This window comes from Salmo salar, chromosome ssa13 (genome assembly GCF_905237065.1).
Source record: "Salmo salar chromosome ssa13, Ssal_v3.1, whole genome shotgun sequence".
NCBI lineage: Eukaryota > Metazoa > Chordata > Actinopteri > Salmoniformes > Salmonidae > Salmo > Salmo salar.
The window spans coordinates 112,548,042-112,568,702 of NC_059454.1; the positions used below are offsets into that span (position 1 = coordinate 112,548,042).

General features: G+C 47.2%; 1 pseudogene; it reads right to left on the reverse strand.

Annotated features, from left to right (window-relative positions):
* The window catches only part of LOC106568608 (muscle, skeletal receptor tyrosine protein kinase-like), a 66,888-nt pseudogene that overhangs the window by 9,327 nt on the left and 36,900 nt on the right, over nucleotides 1–20,661 (reverse strand).

Sequence of the window (20,661 nt, forward strand, 5' to 3'; positions counted from 1 at the left end):
CAACGTTCCCGGGGGATGCAAATAGTGTGGGTAGCCATTTGATTAGCTGTTCAGGAGTCTTATGGCTTGAAGGTAGAAGCTATTTAGGAGCCTCTTGGAGCTAGACTTGGCGCACCGGTACCGCTTGCCGTGCGGTAGCAGAGAGAACAGTCTATGACTAGGGTGGCTGGAGTCTGACAATTTTTAGGGCCTTCCTCTACACCGCCTGGTATAGAGGTCCTGGATGGCAGGAAGCTTGTCCCCGGTGATGTACTGGGCCATGTGCACTACCCTCTGTAATGCCTTGTGGTCGGAGGCCGAGCAGTTGCCATACCAGGCAGTGACGCAACCTGTCAGGATGCTCTCGATAGTGCAGCTATAAAACCTTTTGAGGATCTGAGGACCTATGCCAAATCAGCAAACATAATGATGGTGTTGGAGTTGTGCCTGGCCGTGCAGTCATGAGTGAACAGGGAGTACAGGATGGGACTGAGCACGCACCCTTGAGGGCCCCCGTGTTGACGATCAGCGTGGCGGATGTGTTGTTACCTACCCTTACCACCTGGGGGCGGACCATCAGGAAGTCCAGGATCTAGTTGCAGAGGAAGGTGTTCAGCCCCAGGGTCCTTAGCTTATTGATGAGCTTTGAGGGCACTAGAGTGTTTAACACTTAGCTGTAGTAAATGAATAGCATTCTCACATACACTACCGTTCAAAAGTTTCGGGTCACTTAGTTTCGGGTCCTTGTTTTTAAAAGACAACCACATTTTTTGTCCATTAAAATAGCATCAAATTGATCAGAAATACAGTGTAGACATTGTTAATGTTGTAAATGACTTTTGTAGCTGGAAACGGATGATTTTTAATGGAATATCTACATAGGCATACAGAGGCCCACTAGCAGCATCCATCATTCCTGTGTTCCAATGGCATATTGTGTTAGCTAATCCAAGTTTATCTCAGCTCTCCACATTGGCTGCGGAGAGCGTGATCTCCCAGTCGTCCGGAACAGATGATGCTCTCATGCATGTTTCAGTGTTACTTGCCTCGATGCGAGCATAGATGTTATTTAGCTCGTCTGGTAGGCTCGTGTCACTGGGCAGCTCTCGGCTGTACTTCCCTTTGTAGTCTGAAATAGTTTGCAAGCCCTGCCACATCCAACGAGCGTTGGAGCCGGTGTAGTACGATTTGCCTGTTTGATGGTTCATTTGATGTTTCACATAGCGGGATTTCTTATAAGATTCCGGGTTAGAGTCCTGCTCCTTGAAAGCGGCCACTCTACCCTTTATCTCAGTGCGAATGTTGCCTGTAATCCATGGCTTCTGGTTGGGGTATGTACGTACAGTCACTGTGGAGACGACATCCTCGATGCACTTATTTGATAAAACCAGTGACTGATGTGGTTTACTCCTCAGTCGGAAGAATCCCGGAACTTATTCCAGTCTGTGCTAGCAAAACAGTCCTGAAGTTTAGCATCTGCTTCATCTGACCACTTTTTTATAGACCGAGTCTTCCTGCTTTAATTTTTGCTTATAAGCAGGAATCAGGAGGATAGAGTTATGGTCAGATTTGCCAAATGGAGGGCGAGGGAGAGATTTGTATGCGTCTGTCTGTGGTGTAAAGGTGTTCTAGAATGTTTTCCCTCTGTTTGAACATTTAACACGCTGATACAAATGAGGAAAAACTGATTTAAGTTTCCCCTCATTAAAGTCCCCGGCCATTAGGAGCACCGCCTCTGGATGAGCACTTTCCTTTCGCTTATGGCGGAACACAGCTCATTTTGGTGTGAGGTTTTAGTGCCAGCCTCGGTCTGTTGTGGTATTTAGACAGCTATGAAAATACAGATGAAAACTCTCTAGGTAGATAGTGTGGTCTACAGCTTATCATGAGATACTATACCTCAGGCGAGCAAAACCTCGAGACTTCCTTAGATAGTGTGCACCAACTGTTGTTTACATATATGCATAGGCCCCCGCCCCGTGTCTTACCAGAGGCTGCTGTTCTGTCCTGCCGATGGAGTACATAACCCGCCAGCTGTATGTTGTCATTCAGCCATGACTCGGTGAAACATAAGATGTTACAGTTTATATTGTCCCGTTGGTAGGTTATACGTGCTTTCAGTTCATCCCATTTATTTTCCAGGGATTGAACATTAGCTAGCAGGATGGATGGCAAGGGTATTATAGCCACTGGTCACCTGATTCTCACAAGGCACCCTGATCTTTTTCCACAAACCTCAGTTTGCTTCTATGAACAAAAAAACAAAGTATATAGGTAATATATATTTTTTAATATTAAATGTTTTATTTCACCTTTATTTAACCAGGTAGGCTAGTTCGACATATACAACAACACAGAGTTACACATGGAATAAACAAACATACAATCAATAATACAGTAGAAAAATCTATATACAGCATGTGCAAATGAGGTAGGATAAGAGAGGTAAGGCAATAAATAGGCCATGGTGGCGAAGTAATTACAATATAGCAATTAAACGTTGGAATGGTAGGATGTGCAGAAGATGAATGTGCAAGTAGAGATACTGGGGTGCAAAGGAGAAAGATAAATAAATAAATAAATCAGTATGGGGATGAGGTAGATTGGATGGGCTATTTATAGATGAGCTATGTACAGGTGCAGTGATCTGTGAGCCGCTCTGACAGCTGGTGCTTAAAGCTAGTGAGGGAGGTAAGAGTCTCCAGCTTCAGAGATTTTTGCAGTTCGTTCCAGTTTCATAGAGCTCTGGTCAAAAGTATTGCACTATATAAGGAATAGGGTTCCATAGGGCTCTGGTCAAAAGTAGTGCACTATATAGGGAATAGGTTGCCATTTGGGACACACAGTATCAACTCCTCTGAGCAACACACGTCATTCTCTGACAAACAAGAACTCTGACCAACCTTTCACGGTTCTTCCACATCTTCCTTCTCCTCCTGCACATAAGGATGATGATGATGATGAGGAAGGCTGTGAAGGCTGCTAGTAGACAGATGATGCCGCTCATCGAGTAGGCCGGAGAGACGGAGGGAGGGAGGAGGGGAAGAGTCTGGCGAGGGAACGATGACACTGTCTTCATGTCTACTGAGGGGACAGAGTCAACAGTCTTCACTACTACTGAGGGACAGAGAGTCAACAGTCTTCACTACTACTGAGGGGACAGAGAGTCAACAGTCTTCACTACTACTGAGGGACAGAGAGTCAACAGTCTTCACTACTACTGAGGGACAGAGTCAACAGTCTTCACTATTACTGAGGGACAGAGAGTCAACAGTCTTCACTACTACTGAGGGACAGAGAGTCAACAGTCTTCACTACTACTGAGGGACAGAGAGTCAACAGTCTTCACTACTACTGAGGGACAGAGAGTCAACAGTCTTCACTAATACTGCAGGGACAGAGAGTCAACAGTCTTCACTACTACTGAGGGACAGAGAGTCAACAGTCTTTACTACTACTGAGGGACAGAGAGTCAACAGTCTTCACTACTAATCTGCATCGGATGCATTCTCATAATGTACTGCTACTGCATTTCATCAATTGCTCCCTTTCCATCAACCAATGATACTGCACGCCTCTGGTTCTTTTCCGCTGTTTGTTCTGAACTGCTTTCTCACCTGCAGCGAACCGCACCACGGTATGAATGGAATCCGAACAAATGCGTTGTTTAGCGTGCTTCCAATTGTGGAAAGAGTGTTCACACCAGTCCAAATGAACCAAACTAAGGGGGAAATGTTCTGTGAAAGCCCCAGTCCAAACGAACCAAACTAAGGGGGAAATGTTCTGTGAAAGCCCCAGTCCAAATGAACCAAACTAAGGGGGAAATGTTGTGTGAAAGCCCCAGTCCAAACGAACCAAACTAAGGGGGAAGATGTTCTGTGAAAGCCCCAGTCCAAATGAACCAAACTAAGGGGAAAATGTTCTGTGAAAGCCCCAGTCCAAACGAACCAAACTAAGGGGGAAGATGTTCTGTGAAAGCCCCCGTCCAAACGAACCAAACTAAGGGGGAAAATATTGTGTGAAAGCCCCCTAAGTGTATGAGAAAATGAAGATATATATTGTGCACAACTGTTGACCAGAGCCCTATGGCCATTTCGGAAGCAACCTTAGTGTCCTCTCTTTCTACTATACCTTCAGTATTCCTACCTTCTCCACATTTAGAAACATTGCCGTATTCCTAACTTCTTCACATTTTGGAACATGGCAGTATTCCTACCATCTTCACATTTGGGAACGTGGCAGTATTCCCAGCGGATGTTGGGGAAAGTTGTGTAACATCAGGGCTTCTCACTCTCTCCCCCGGGATTCCGGCACGAGCTCTCCGCATTCCTCAGCCCTGGGATAACATTCACACTGAGCCAGTGCAGTTGGGGATCCTAGGGAAAGGAAAAAGAGAGAGATAACAGAGATCAGTAATGATCCTGTGGGACCCCAGCAGAATGAGAGGTCAGTAATGATATTGTGGGACCCCAGCAGTATGAGAGGTCAGTAATGATATTGTGGGACCCCAGCAGTATGAGAGGTCAGTAATGATATTGTGGGACCCCAGCAGTATGAGAGGTCAGTAATGATACTGTGGGACCCCAGCAGTATGAGAGGTCAGTAATGATATTGTGGGACCCCAGCAGTATGAGAGGTCAGTAATGATATTGTGGGACCCCAGCAGTATGAGAGGTCAGTAATGATATTGTGGGACCCCAGCAGTATGAGAGGTCAGTAATGATATTGTGGGACCCCAGCAGTATGAGAGGTCAGTAATGATCCTGTGGGACCCCAGCAGTATGAGAGGTCAGTAATGATATTGTGGGACCCCAGCAGTATGAGAGGTCAGTAATGATATTGTGGGACCCCAGCAGTATGAGAGGTCAGTAATGATATTGTGGGACCCCAGCAGTATGAGAGGTCAGTAATGATCCTGTGGGACCCCAGCAGTATGAGAGGTCAGTAATGATATTGTGGGACCCCAGCAGTATGAGAGGTCAGTAATGATATTGTGGGACCCCAGCAGTATGAGAGGTCAGTAATGATATTGTGGGACCCCAGCAGTATGAGAGGTCAGTAATGATATTGTGGGACCCCAGCAGTATGAGAGGTCAGTAATGATATTGTGGGACCCCAGCAGTATGAGAGGTCAGTAATGATATTGTGGGACCCCAGCAGTATGAGAGGTCAGTAATGATATTGTGGGACCCCAGCAGTATGAGAGGTCAGTAATGATATTGTGGGACCCCAGCAGTATGAGAGGTCAGTAATGATATTGTGGGACCCCAGCAGTATGAGAGGTCAGTAATGATATTGTGGGACCCCAGCAGTATGAGAGGTCAGTAATGATATTGTGGGACCCCAGCAGTATGAGAGGTCAGTAATGATATTGTGGGACCCCAGCAGTATGAGAGGTCAGTAATGATACTGTGGGACCCCAGCAGTATGAGAGGTCAGTAATGATATTGTGGGACCCCAGCAGTATGAGAGGTCAGTAATGATACTGTGGGACCCCAGCAGTATGAGAGGTCAGTAATGATATTGTGGGACCCCAGCAGTATGAGAGGTCAGTAATGATATTGTGGGACCCCAGCAGTATGAGAGGTCAGTAATGATATTGTGGGACCCCAGCAGTATGAGAGGTCAGTAATGATATTGTGGGACCCCAGCAGTATGAGAGGTCAGTAATGATATTGTGGGACCCCAGCAGTATGAGAGGTCAGTAATGATATTGTGGGACCCCAGCAGTATGAGAGGTCAGTAATGATATTGTGGGACCCCAGCAGTATGAGAGGTCAGTAATGATATTGTGGGACCCCAGCAGTATGAGAGGTCAGTAATGATATTGTGGGACCCCAGCAGTATGAGAGGTCAGTAATGATATTGTGGGACCCCAGCAGTATGAGAGGTCAGTATGATATTGTGGGACCCCAGCAGTATGAGAGGTCAGTAATGATATTGTGGGACCCCAGCAGTATGAGAGGTCAGTATGATATTGTGGGACCCCAGCAGTATGAGAGGTCAGTAATGATATTGTGGGACCCCAGCAGTATGAGAGGTCAGTAATGATATTGTGGGACCCCAGCAGTATGAGAGGTCAGTAATGATATTGTGGGACCCCAGCAGTATGAGAGGTCAGTAATGATATTGTGGGACCCCAGCAGTATGAGAGGTCAGTAATGATATTGTGGGACCCCAGCAGTATGAGAGGTCAGTAATGATCCTGTGGGACCCCAGCAGTATGAGAGGTCAGTAATGATATTGTGGGACCCCAGCAGTATGAGAGGTCAGTAATGATATTGTGGGACCCCAGCAGTATGAGAGGTCAAAGGTCAGTATGATCCTGTGGGACCCCAGCAGTATGAGAGGTCAGTAATGATATTGTGGGACCCCAGCAGTATGAGAGGTCAGTATGATATTGTGGGACCCCAGCAGTATGAGAGGTCAGTATGATATTGTGGGACCCCAGCAGTATGAGAGGTCAAAGGTCAGTAATAATATTGTGGGATCCCAGCAGTATGAGAGGTCAGTAATGAGATTGTGGGACCCCAGCAGTGTGAGAGGTCAGTAATGATATTGTGGGACCCCAGCAGTATGAGAGGTCAAAGGTCAGTATGATATTTTGGGACCCCAGCAGTATGAGACGTCAAAGGTCAGTATGAAATTGTGGGACCCCAGCAGTATGAGAGGTCAGTATGATATTGTGGGATCCCAGCAGTATGAGAGGTCAAAGGTCAGTATGATATTGTGGGACCCCAGCAGTATGAGAGGTCAAAGGTCAGTATGATATTGTGGGACCCCAGCAGTATGAGAGGTCAGTATGATATTGTGGGACCCCAGCAGTATGAGAGGTCAGTAATGATATTGTGGGACCCCAGCAGTATGAGAGATCAAAGGTCAGTATGATATTGTGGGACCCCAGCAGTATGAGAGGTCAAAGGTCAGTATGATATTGTGGGACCCCAGCAGTATGAGAGGTCAGTATGATATTGTGGGACCCCAGCAGTATGAGAGGTCAGTAATGATATTGTGGGACCCCAGCCGTATGAGAGGTCAAAGGTCAGTATGATATTGTGGGACCCCAGCAGTATGAGAGGTCAAAGGTCAGTATGATCCTGTGGGACCCCAGCAGTATGAGAGGTCAGTAATGATATTGTGGGACCCCAGCAGTATGAGAGGTCAGTATGATATTGTGGGACCCCAGCAGTATGAGAGGTCAGTATGATATTGTGGGACCCCAGCAGTATGAGAGGTCAAAGGTCAGTAATGATATTGTGGGACCCCAGCAGTATGAGAGGTCAGTATGATCCTGTGGGACCCCAGCAGTATGAGAGGTCAGTAATGATATTGTGGGACCCCAGCAGTATGAGAGGTCAGTATGATATTGTGGGACCCCAGCAGTATGAGAGGTCAGTATGATATTTTGGGACCCCAGCAGTATGAGAGGTCAAAGGTCAGTAATGATATTGTGGGATCCCAGCAGTATGAGAGGTCAGTAATGAGATTGTGGGACCCCAGCAGTGTGAGAGGTCAGTAATGATATTGTGGGACCCCAGCAGTATGAGAGGTCAAAGGTCAGTATGATATTTTGGGACCCCAGCAGTATGAGAGGTCAAAGGTCAGTATGAAATTGTGGGACCCCAGCAGTATGAGAGGTCAGTATGATATTGTGGGATCCCAGCAGTATGAGAGGTCAAAGGTCAGTATGATATTGTGGGACCCCAGCAGTATGAGAGGTCAAAGGTCAGTATGATATTGTGGGACCCCAGCAGTATGAGAGGTCAGTATGATATTGTGGGACCCCAGCAGTATGAGAGGTCAGTAATGATATTGTTGGACCCCAGCAGTATGAGAGGTCAAAGGTCAGTATGATATTGTGGGACCCCAGCAGTATGAGAGGTCAAAGGTCAGTATGATATTGTGGGACCCCAGCAGTATGAGAGGTCAGTATGATATTGTGGGACCCCAGCAGTATGAGAGGTCAGTAATGATATTGTGGGACCCCAGCCGTATGAGAGGTCAAAGGTCAGTATGATATTGTGGGACCCCAGCAGTATGAGAGGTCAAAGGTCAGTATGATATTGTGGGACCCCAGCAGTATGAGAGGTCAGTAATGATATTGTGGGGCCCCAGCAGTATGAGAGGTCAGTAATGATCCTGTGGGACCCCAGCAGTATGAGAGGTCAGTAATGATATTGTGGGACCCCAGCAGTATGAGAGGTCAGTAATGATATTGTGGGACCCCAGCAGTATGAGAGGTCAGTAATGATATTGTGGGACCCCAGCAGTATGAGAGGTCAGTAATGATATTGTGGGACCCCAGCAGTATGAGAGGTCAGTAATGATATTGTGGGACCCCAGCAGTATGAGAGGTCAGTAATGATATTGTGGGACCCCAGCAGTATGAGAGGTCAGTAATGATATTGTGGGACCCCAGCAGTATGAGAGGTCAGTAATGATATTGTGGGACCCCAGCAGTATGAGAGGTCAGTAATGATATTGTGGGACCCCAGCAGTATGAGAGGTCAGTAATGATATTGTGGGACCCCAGCAGTATGAGAGGTCAGTAATGATATTGTGGGACCCCAGCAGTATGAGAGGTCAGTAATGATATTGTGGGACCCCAGCAGTATGAGAGGTCAGTAATGATCCTGTGGGACCCCAGCAGAATGAGAGGTCAGTAATGATATTGTGGGACCCCAGCAGTATGAGAGGTCAGTAATGATATTGTGGGACCCCAGCATTATGAGAGGTCAGTAATGATATTGTGGGACCCCAGCAGTATGAGAGGTCAGTAATGATATTGTGGGACCCCAGCAGTATGAGAGGTCAGTAATGATATTGTGGGACCCCAGCAGTATGAGAGGTCAGTAATGATATTGTGGGACCCCAGCAGTATGAGAGGTCAGTAATGATATTGTGGGACCCCAGCAGTATGAGAGGTCAGTAATGATATTGTGGGACCCCAGCAGTATGAGAGGTCAGTAATGATATTGTGGGACCCCAGCAGTATGAGAGGTCAGTAATGATATTGTGGGACCCCAGCAGTATGAGAGGTCAGTAATGATATTGTGGTACCCCAGCAGTATGAGAGGTCAGTAATGATATTGTGGGACCCCAGCAGTATGAGAGGTCAGTAATGATATTGTGGGACCCCAGCAGTATGAGAGGTCAGTAATGATATTGTGGGACCCCAGCAGTATGAGAGGTCAGTAATGATATTGTGGGACCCCAGCAGTATGAGAGGTCAGTAATGATATTGTGGGACCCCAGCAGTATGAGAGGTCAGTAATGATATTGTGGGACCCCAGCAGTATGAGAGGTCAGTAATGATATTGTGGGACCCCAGCAGTATGAGAGGTCAGTAATGATATTGTGGGACCCCAGCAGTATTAGAGGTCAGTAATGATATTGTGGAACCCCAGCAGTATGAGATGTATGACCAGAGCCCTATGCGAAAAAGTTGCTATTTAGAACACATCCCAGGCCTTCTGCGTTGTTTTTACAGTTCCATTACTGAGAGGGTTTTACCTCTGTGTGTAGTGTGTCGTGTGTGTAGTGTGTTTGTGTGTGTGTTACAGTGTTAACCAGCATAGTGATTTACCTGTTGACTGGTCCTTGGTAGAACCTTATTTTTGTCATTGTAACACGCTGCTGTTCAGAGAAATCATCAGCATCAAATATAGTATTGGAAACAATGTCCTTTAGAAATACAGGTTTTTATACTGTATTTTCAAAGAACAGGAAATACAACTACACTGACTTGATCTTTCTTTAAATCTGAAAAACAAACACAACATATGAACAATAAGACTGTATTTAATGAGGGAGAATAGCGATTGGTGTATTTAATGAGGGACAATGCTGATTGGTGTAGTTAATGAGGGAGAATGCTGATTGGTGTAGTTAATGAGGGAGAATGCTGAAATGTACAGTTAATGAGTGAGAATTTTAATTGGTAACTCTACAAAACAAATCAATTGGAAATGGGATTTGTCTGAAATGGCAATGCATTCCCTGTGTAGTGCGCTACCCTAACCCATGCCCCATATGGACTCTAACCCTAGCCCCATATGGGCCCTAACCCTAGCCCCATATGGGCCCTAACCCTAGCCCCATATGGGCCCTAACCCTAGCCCCATATGGACTCTAACCCTAGCCCCATATGGGCCCTAACCCTAGCCCCATATGGACTCTAACCCTAGCCCCATATGGGCCCTAACCCTAGCCCCATATGGGCCCTAACCCTAGCCCCATATGGACTCTAACCCTAGCCCCATATGGACTCTAACCCGAGCCGACTATGGGCCCTAACCCTAGCCCCATATGGGCCGTAACCCTAGCCCCATATGGGCCCTAACCCTAGCCCCATATGGACTCTAACCCTAGCCCCATATGGACTCTAACCCTAGCCGACTATGGTCCCTAACCCTAGCCCCATATGGACCCTAACCCGAGCCGACTATGGGCCCTAACCCTAGCCCCATATGGGCCCTAACCCTAGCCCCATATGGGTCCTAACCCGAGCTGACAAGGTAAAAAAAATCTGTTATTCTGTCCCTGAACAAGGCATTTAACCCACTGTTCCTAGACCGTCATTGAAAATAAGAATTTGTTCTTAACGGACTTGCCTAGTTAAATAAAGGTTAAAAAAAAATAAAAAAATAAAAAGCAGTTGGTGTTTGTAAAACTGTGTGTGTGTAAAACAGTGAGTATGTGTACAACAGTGTGTGTGTGTGTGTGTGTGTTGTATGTATGTATGTATGTATGTATGTATGTATGTATGTATGTATGTGTGTGTGTGTGTGTGTGTGTGTGTAAAGCAGTGAGCGTATGTAAACTTTAATTCTCAATATGACTGAGTGTGTAACCCTGTAGTAATGTGGTTCAGATGGTGACTGAGTGTGTAACCCTGTAGTAATGTGGTCCAGATGATGACTGATTGTGTGTAACCCTGTAGTAATGTAGTCCAGATGTCGACTGATTGTGTAACCCTGTAGTAATGTAGTCCAGATGTTGACTGAGTGTGTAACCCTGTAGTAATGTGGTCCAGATGTTGACTGAGTGTGTAACCCTGTATTAATGTAGTCCAGATGTTGACTGAGTGTGTAACCCTGTAGTAATGTAGTCCAGATGTCGACTGATTGTGTGTAACCCTGTAGTAATGTAGTCCAGATGTTGACTGATGGAGTCTTGTGTTCATCGTGCCTCACATCAAACTCGCCCTTTATGGCCTAGCATAGCCATGGAGCAATGTTTGCATAGCAACACAGTTATTTGGATAGACCCGGTGTTTATTGTCTGAATGGGGTCCAGAGGAAGCAACATGCCGTTTTAATTCCTGGACAAAGCATTCCCTCTAGCAAACACACAAAGTATGATTACATTACGAGCTCACTGTATGGTCACATTGGGAGCTGTTACACTGAGCCATCAGTAATAGATGGTGTATTGTACATCTGGCCGTTCAAACATCACCCAGAAACCCCAGGATAAGGGTAAGAGGCCTGAAGAGTGGCTCTTTACATAAAAGAAAGAAAGACTGAATAGTGCTAATACTCCGTAGCAGAAAGAGAGTCAGTCTTACCTCCACTCTACAGGGAAGGGGGACAGGATCTGTGTTTTACCTCCACTCTACAGGGAAGGGGGACAGGATCCGTGTTTTACCTCCACTCTACAGGGACAGGATCCGTGTTTTACCTCCACTCTACAGGGAAGGGGGACAGGATCCATGTTTTACCTCCACTCAACAGGGAAGGGTCCGGATCCGTGTTTTACCTCCACTCTACAGGGAAGGGGGACAGGATCCGTGTTTCACCTCCACTCTACAGGGAAGGGGCACAGGATCCGTGTTTTACCTCCAATCAACAGGGAAGGGTCCGGATCCGTGTTTTACCTCCACTCTACAGGGAAGGGGGACAGGATCCGTGTTTTACCTCCACTCTACAGGGAAGGGAGGGGATCCGTGTTTTACCTCCACTCTACAGGGAAGGGGGACAGGATCCGTGTTTTACCTCCACTCTACAGGGAAGGGTCCGGATCCGTGTTTTACCTCCACTCTACAGGGAAGGGTCAGGATCCGTGTTTTACCTCCACTCTACAGGGAAGGGACAGGATCCGTGTTTTACCTCCACTCTACAGGGAAGGGGGACAGGATCCGACTTTTACCTCCACTCTACAGGGAAGGGACAGGATCCGTGTTTTACCTCCACTCTACAGGGAAGGGCCAGGATCCGTGTTTTACCTCCACTCTACAGGGAAGGGCCAGGATCCGTGTTTTACCTCCACTCTACAGGGAAGGGGACAGGATCCGTGTTTTACCTCCACTCTACAGGGAAGGGACGGGATCCGTGTTTTACCTCCACTCTACAGGGAAGGGACAGGATCCGTGTTTTACCTCCACTCTACAGGGAAGGGGGACAGGATCCGTGTTTTACCTCCACTCTACAGGGAAGGGGACAGGATCCGTGTTTTACCTCCACTCTACAGGGAAGGGTCCGGATCCGTGTTTTACCTCCACTCTACAGGGAAGAGATAGGATCTGTGTTTTACCTCCACTCTACAAGGAAGGGACAGGATCCGTGTTTTACCTCCACTCTACAAGGAAGGGACAGGATCCGTGTTTTACCTCCACTCTACAGGGAAGGGACAGGATCCGTGTCTTACCTCCACTCTACAGGGAAGGGGGACAGGATCCATTGACCAGCAGCAGAGCAGGATAAAGGAGGAACAGATTAACAGAGACCTTGCTGCTGTGATTGCCTGATCGTAGTAGTGAGGAGACCAGGGAGGTCTGTGTGAGTGGCTGGACGTGTGTGTGTGTGTGTGTGTGTGTGTGTGTGTGTGTGTGTGTGTGTGTGTGTGTGTGTGTGTGTGTGTGTGTGTGTGTGTGTCTGTGTGTGTGAAAAGGGGGTGGATGACCCATTGCCAGGTGTGTGTGTGGGGGGGGGGGGTCACTGGGGTCTGAGCTGAAGAGCCACAGCAAAGTATTTACTTTAAAAATCAAACCAATGCATTTCCTGCAGCTTTTATACAGATTCAACATTAATTGTATTGTAAGTTACCTACAGAGTTCAGTTGTCAGTCTGATATAAAACAGTGATTCCCCCCAAATGGGGAGAAAGAGAGAGAAATACCAGAGCTGACTGGGAGAAAGCTGAAGATACTCTGAGATATCTCTCACACACACACACACACACACACACACACACACACACACACACACACACACACACACACACACACACACACACAGACACAACACACTAGGGGGTAATAAAGAAGAGTAAACTGAAACCCAGCCAGGAGCAGCAGAGAATCAGGCCTGGTAGAGAGGTAGGCAGGTCAGGTCATCTGATCCAGAATCAGGCCTGGTAGAGAGGTAGGCAGGTCAGGTCATCTGATCCAGAATCAGGCCTGGTAGAGAGGTAGGCAGGTCAGGTCATCTGATCCAGAATCAGGCCTGGTAGAGAGGTAGGCAGGTCAGGTCATCTGATCCAGAATCAGGCCTGGTAGAGAGGTAGGCAGGTCAGGTCATCTGATCCAGAATCAGGCCTGGTAGAGAGGTAGGCAGGTCAGGTCATCTGATCAACACACACACACACACACACACACACACACACACACACACACACACACACACACACACACACACACACACACACACACACACACACACACACACACACACACAGAGAGCAGCTAGAAAAACATCTGAGTTAAAATCAACACACTGGGTAAACAAATAAACACATTCTGACCAACACACTGGGTAAACAACTAAACACATTCTCCTGAAAAACAGGATACTGTAGATATGCTGTGTAGATGTGTGTAGCATGTATATATATATATACAGTGAGGGAAAAAAAGTATTTGATCCCCTGCTGATTTTGTACGTTTGCCCACTTACAAAGAAATGATCAGTCTATAATTTTAATGGTAGGTTTATTTGAACAGTGACAGACAGAATAACAAAATAATCTAAAAAACGCATGTCAAAAATGTTATGAAATGATTTGCATTTCAATGACGGAAATAAGTATTTGACCCCTCTGCAAAACATGACTTAGTACTTGGTTGCAAAACCCTTGTTGGCAATCACAGAGGTCAGACGTTTCTTGTAGTTGGCCACCACGTTTGCACACATCTCAGGAGGGATTTTGTCCCACTCCTCTTTGCAGATCTTCTCCAAGTCATTAAGGTTTCGAGGCTGACGTTTGGCAACTCGAACCTTCAGCTCCCTCCACAGATTTTCTATGGGATTAAGGTCTGGAGACTGGCTAGGCCACTCCAGGACCTTAATGTGCTTCTTCTTGAGCCACTCCTTTGTTGCCTTGGCCGTGTGTTTTGGGTCATTGTCATGCTGGAATACCCATCCACGACCCATTTTCAATGCCCTGGCTGAGGGAAGGAGGTTCTCACCCAAGATTTGACGGTACATTGCCCCATCCATCGTCCCTTTGATGCGGTGAAGTTGTCCTGTCCCCTTAGCAGAAAAACACCCCCAAAGCATAATGTTTCCACCTCCATGTTTGACGGTGGGGATGGTGTCTTGGGGTCATAGGCAGCGTTCCTCCTCCCCCAAACACGGCGAGTTGCGTTGATGCCAAAGAGCTCCATTTTGGTCTCATCTGACCACAACACTTTCACCAGTTCTCCTCTGAGTCATTCAGATATTCATTGGCAAACTTCAGACGGGCATGTATATGTGCTATCTTGAGCAGGGGGACCTTGCGGGCGCTTGCAGGATTTCAGTCCTTCACGGCGTAGTGTGTTACCAATTGTTTTGTTGGTGACTATGGTCCCAGCTGCCTTGAGATCATTGACAAAATCCTCCTGTGTAGTTCTGGGCTGATTCCTCACCGTTCTCATGATCATTGCAACTCCACGAGGTGAGATCTTGCATGAAGCCCCAGGCCGAGGGAGATTGACAGTTCTTTTAACAGTTCTTTTGTGTTTCTTCCATTTGCGAATAATCACACCAACTGTTGTCACCTTCTCACCAAGCTGCTTGGCGATGGTCTTGTAGCCCAATCCAGCCTTGTGTAGATCTACAATCTTGTCCCTGACATCCTTGGAGAGCTCTTTGGTCTTGGCCATGGTGGAGAGTTTGGAATCTGATTGATTGATTGCTTCTGTGGACAGGTGTCTTTTATATAGGTAACAAACTGAGATTAGGAGCAATCCCTTTAAGAGTGTGCTCCTAATCTCAGCTCGTTACCTGTATAAAAGACACCTGGGAGCCAGAAATCTTTCTGATTGAGAGGGGGTCAAATACTTATTTCCCTCATTAAAATGCAAATCAATTTATAACATTTTTGACATGCGTTTTTCTGGATTTTTTTTGTTGTTATTCTGTCTCACTGTTCAGGGCTTTGTGATGGCCTCTCCAATACCTTGACTTTGTCCTTTAGCATTTTACCACAACTTTGGATGTATGCTTGGGGTCATTGTCCATTTGGAAGACCCATTTGTGACTACGCTTTAACTTCCTGACTGATGTCTTGAGATGTTGCTTCCTTGTATCCACATAATTTTCCTTCCTCATGATGCCATCTATTTTGTGAAGTAAACCAGTCCCTCCTCCAGCAAAGCACCCTCACAACATGATGCTGCCACCCCCGTGCTTCACGGTTGGGATGGTGTTCTTCGGCTTGCAAGCTTCCCCCTTTTTTCCTCCAAACATAACGATGGTCATTATGGCCAAACAGTTATATTTTTGTTTCATCAACCCAGAGGACATTTCTCCAAAATGTACAATCTTTGTCCCCATGTGTAGTTGCACACCGTAGTCTGGCTTTTTTATGGCGAATTTGGAGCAGTTGCTTCTTCCTTGCTGAGCGGCCTTTCAGGTTATGTCGATATATGAGTCATTTTACTGTGGATATAGATACTTTTGTACCTGTTTCCTACAGTATCTTCACAATGTCATTTGCTGTTGTTCTGGGATTGATATGCACTTCTCGCACCAAAGTACTATCATCTCTAGGAGACAGAACGCATCTCCTTCCTGAGCGGTATGACGGCTGCGTGGTCCCATGGTGTTTATACTTGCGTACAATTGTTTGTACAGATGAACGTGGTACCTTAAAGGGGTTTGGAAATTGCTGTCAAGGATGAACCAGACTTGTGGAGCTCTACAATTGTTTTTCTGAGGTCTTGGCTGATTTATTTGGATTTTCCCATGATGTCAAGCAAAGAGGCACTGAGTTTGAAGGTAGGCCTTGAAATACATCCACAGGTACACCTCCAATTGACTGAAATTATGTCAATTAGCCTATCAGAAGCTTCTAAAGCCATGACATAATTTTCTGGAATTTTCCAAGCTGTTTAAAGGCACAGTCAATTTAGTGTACGTAAACTTCTGACCCACTGGAATTGTGATACAGTGAATTATAAATGAAATAATCTGTCTGTAAACAATTGTTGGATTAATTACCTGTATCATGCTCAAAGTAGATGTCCTAAGCGACTTGCCAAAACTATAGTTTTTTAACAAGAAATTGGTGGAGTGGTTGAAAAACTAGTTTTAATGATTCCAAACTAGGTGTATGTAAACTTCCGACTTCAACTTTAGCTACAGTTGAAGTCGGAAGTTTACATACACCTTAGCCAAATACATTTAAACTCAGTTTTTCACAATTCCTGACATTTAATCCTCAGGAGAAGTACTGTCTGGCACCACCTAGGTTCAGGACTAGTGTTGTCTGGCACCACCTAGGTTCAGGACTAGTGTTGTCTGGCACCACCTAGGTTCAGGACTAGTGTTGTCTGGCACCACCTAGGTTCAGGACTAGTGTTGTCTGGCACCACCTAGGTTCAGGACTAGTGTTGTCTGGCACCACCTAGGTTCAGGACTAGTGTTGTCTGGCACCACCTAGGTTCAGTAGTAGTGTTGTCTGGCACCACCTAGGTTCAGGACTAGTGTTGTCTGGCACCACCTAGGTTCAGGACTAGTGTTGTCTGGCACTACCTAGGTTCAGTAGTAGTGTTGTCTGGCACCAACTAGGTTCAGTAGTAGTGTTGTCTGGCACCACCTAGGTTCAGTAGAAGTGTTGTCTAGCACCACCTAGGTTCAGTAGTAGTGTTGTCTGGCACCAACTAGGTTCAGGACTAGTGTTGTCTGGCACCACCTAGTTTCAGGAGTAGTGTTGTCTGGCACCACCTAGGTTCAGGACTAGTGTTGTCTGGCACCACCTAGGTTCAGGACTAGTGTTGTCTGGCACCACCTAGGTTCAGGAGTGGTGTTGTCTGGCACCACCTAGGTTCAGTAGTAGTGTTGTCTGGCACCACCTAGTGGTCTGTCATGCAAACCAGGCTGTATTAAGGTCATTGAATAAGACTTGCCCTGTACTTCTATGGAGGCTGGTTTTGAGAAGGTGATCCCTGTATTTCTATGGGGACTGGTTTGGAGAAGGACTTACCCTGTACTTCTATGGTGACTTGTTTGGAGAAGGACTTACCTGTACTTCTGTGGAGACTTGGTTTGGAGAAGGCTTTCCCTGTACTTCTATGGAGACTCGTTTGGACTGGCGATCCCGAAGCTGTTCTTGGCCACAGAGCGGTACTGTCACGCGTCTTCCTTGCTGTTCTTATGGATTTTCAGAGCCCCATAATCCAGAATGGTGATCCGATCACTCACCTGTTCAGAGTATTTTTTTGTACTTGTATTCTTTATCATAATTGATTTTTTAAACACACGATCCACCTGCAGTGAAGCCACTCACCTGTCCAAACCACCATCCCCACCCAACCAATAAACTACACACCTGATGTGCCAACTACCAATGAAGAGAAAAAACTGAAAAATAGACCAGGACAAAGTGACCAGAACAAAGATACCCGAACAAAGGAAAACAACAAAATAACAATGTAAATCAAAGACAATACAATTAAGTATTCAGACCCTTTACTCAGTACTTTGTTGAAGCACCTTTGACAGCGATTATAGCCTTGAGTCTTCTTGGGTATTACATTTACATTTACATTTCAGTCATTTAGCAGACGCTCTTATCCAGAGCGACTTACAAATTGGTGCATTCACCTTATAATATCCAGTGGAACAACCACTTTACAATAGTGCATCTAAATCTTTTAAGGGGGGGGGGGTAGAAGGATTACTTTATCCTATCCCAGGTATTCCTTAAAGAGGTGGGGTTTCAGGTGTCTCCGGAAGGTGGTGATTGACTCCGCTGTCCTGGCGTCGTGAGGGAGCTTGTTCCACCATTGGGGTGCCAGAGCAGCGAACAGTTTTGACTGGGCTGAGCGGGAACTGTGCTTCCTCAGAGGTAGGGAGGCGAGCAGGCCAGAGGTGGATGAACGCAGTGCCCTTGTTTGGGTGTAGGGCCTGATCAGAGCCTGAAGGTACGGAGGTGCCGTTCCCCTCACAGCTCCGTAGGCAAGCACCATGGTCTTGTAGCGGATGCGAGCTTCAACTGGAAGCCAGTGGAGAGAGCGGAGGAGCGGGGTGACGTGAGAGAACTTGGGAAGGTTGAACAGCAGACGGGCTGCGGCGTTCTGGATGAGTTGTAGGTGTTTAATGGCACAGGCAGGGAGCCCAGCCAACAGCGAGTTGCAGTAATCCAGACGGGAGATGACAAGTGCCTGGATTAGGACCTGCGCCGCTTCCTGTGTGAGGCAGGGTCGTACTCTGGGAATGTTGTAGAGCATGAACCTACAGGATCGGGTCACCGCCTTGATGTTAGTGGAGAACGACAGGGTGTTGTCCAGGGTCACGCCGAGGCTCTTAGCACTCTGGGAGGAGGACACAAGGGAGTTGTCAACCGTGATGGCGAGATCATGGAACGGGCAGTCCTTCCCCGGGAGGAAGAGCAGCTCCGTCTTGCCGAGGTTCAGCTTGAGGTGGTGATCCGTCATCCACACTGATATGTCTGCCACACATGCAGAGATGCGATTCGCCACCTGGTTGTCAGAAGGGGGAAAGGAGAAGATTAATTGTGTGTCGTCTGCATAGCAATAATATGAGAGACCATGTGAGGATATGACAGAGCCAAGTGACTTGGTGTATAGCGAGAATAGGAGAGGGCCTAGAACAGAGCCCTGGGGGACACCAGTGGTGAGAGCACGTGGTGCGGAGACAGATTCTCGCCACGCCACCTGGTAGGAGCGACCTGTATGATGCTACAAACTTGGCACACCTGTATTTGGTAAATTTATCCAATTCTTCTCTGCAGATCCTCTCAAGCCATGTCAGGTTGGATGGGTAGTGTCACTGCAAAGCTATTTTCAGGTCTCTCCAGAGATGCTCGATCAGGTTCAAGTCCGGGCTCTGGCTGGGCCACTCAAGGACATTCAGAGACTTTTCCCGAAGCCACTCCTGCATTGTCTTGGCTGTGTGCTTAGGGACGTTGTCCTGTGGAAGGTGAACCTTCACCCCAGTCTGAGGTCCTGAATGCTCTGGAGCAGGTTTTCATCAAGGATCTCTCTGTCCTTTGCTCCATTCATCTTTTCCTTGATCCTGACTAGTCTCCCAGTCCCTGCCGCTGATAAACACTCCCATAGCATGATGCTGCCCCCACCATGCTCCACCGTAGGGATGGTGCTAGGTTTCCTCCAGACATGTCGCTTGGCATTCAGGACAAAGAGTTAAATCTTGGTTTCGTCAAACTCCAAGTGGGCTGTCATGTAGCTTTTAACTGAGGAGTGGCTTCCATCTGGCCACTGTACCATACAGGCCTGATTGGTGAAGTGCTGCAGAGATGGTTGTCCATCTGTAAGGTTCTCCCATCTACACAGAGGATCTCTGGAGCCCTGTCAGAGTGACCATAGGGTTCTTGGTCACCTCCTTGACCAAGTCCATTCTCCCCTGATTGCTCAGTTTGGTCGGGCAGCCAGCTTTACGAAGAGTCTTGGTGGTTCCAAACTTCTTCCATTTAAGAATGATGGAGGCCACTGTGTTCTTGGGGACCTTCAACGCTGCAGAAATGTTTTTGTCCCCTTCCCCAGATCTGTGCCTCTACACAATCCTGTGTCATAGCTCTACGGACAATTCCTTTGACCTCATGGCTTGGTTTTTGCTCTGACATGCACAGTCAGCTGTGGGACCTTATATAGACAGGTGTGTGCCCTTAAAAATCATATACATTCAATTGAATTTACCACTGGTGGACTCCAATGAAGTTGTAGAAACCTCTCAAGGATGATCAATGGAAACGGATGATCAAGGATGAACCTGAGCTCAATTTCAGGTCTCATAGCAAAGTGTCTGAATACTTATAAATAAGGTATCTGTTTTTTATCTTTAATACATTTGCAAACATTTTTTTTTAAATGCCGCCGACCGGAACAGGACTGGTCACCGGTGGACCGGACACAGGCCGTGCCGGACTGTGGACACGCGCCGTAGGCCTGGTGCGGGGAACAGGGACGGGCCGGACAGGACCGGGGACACGCACCACCAACCTGGTGCGGGGAGCAGGGATGGGCCGGACTGGCCTGGGGACACGCACCACTAACCTGGTGCGGGGAGCAGGGACGGGCCGGACAGGACTGGGGACACGCACCACTAACCTGGTGCGGGGAGCAGGGACGGGCCGGACTGGACTGGGGGCACACACCACTGGCTTGGTGCGGGGAGCAGGGACGGGCCGGACTGGACTGGGGACGCGCACCACTAACCTGGTGCGGAGAGCAGGGACGGGCCGGACAGGACTGGGGACACGCACCACTAACCTGGTG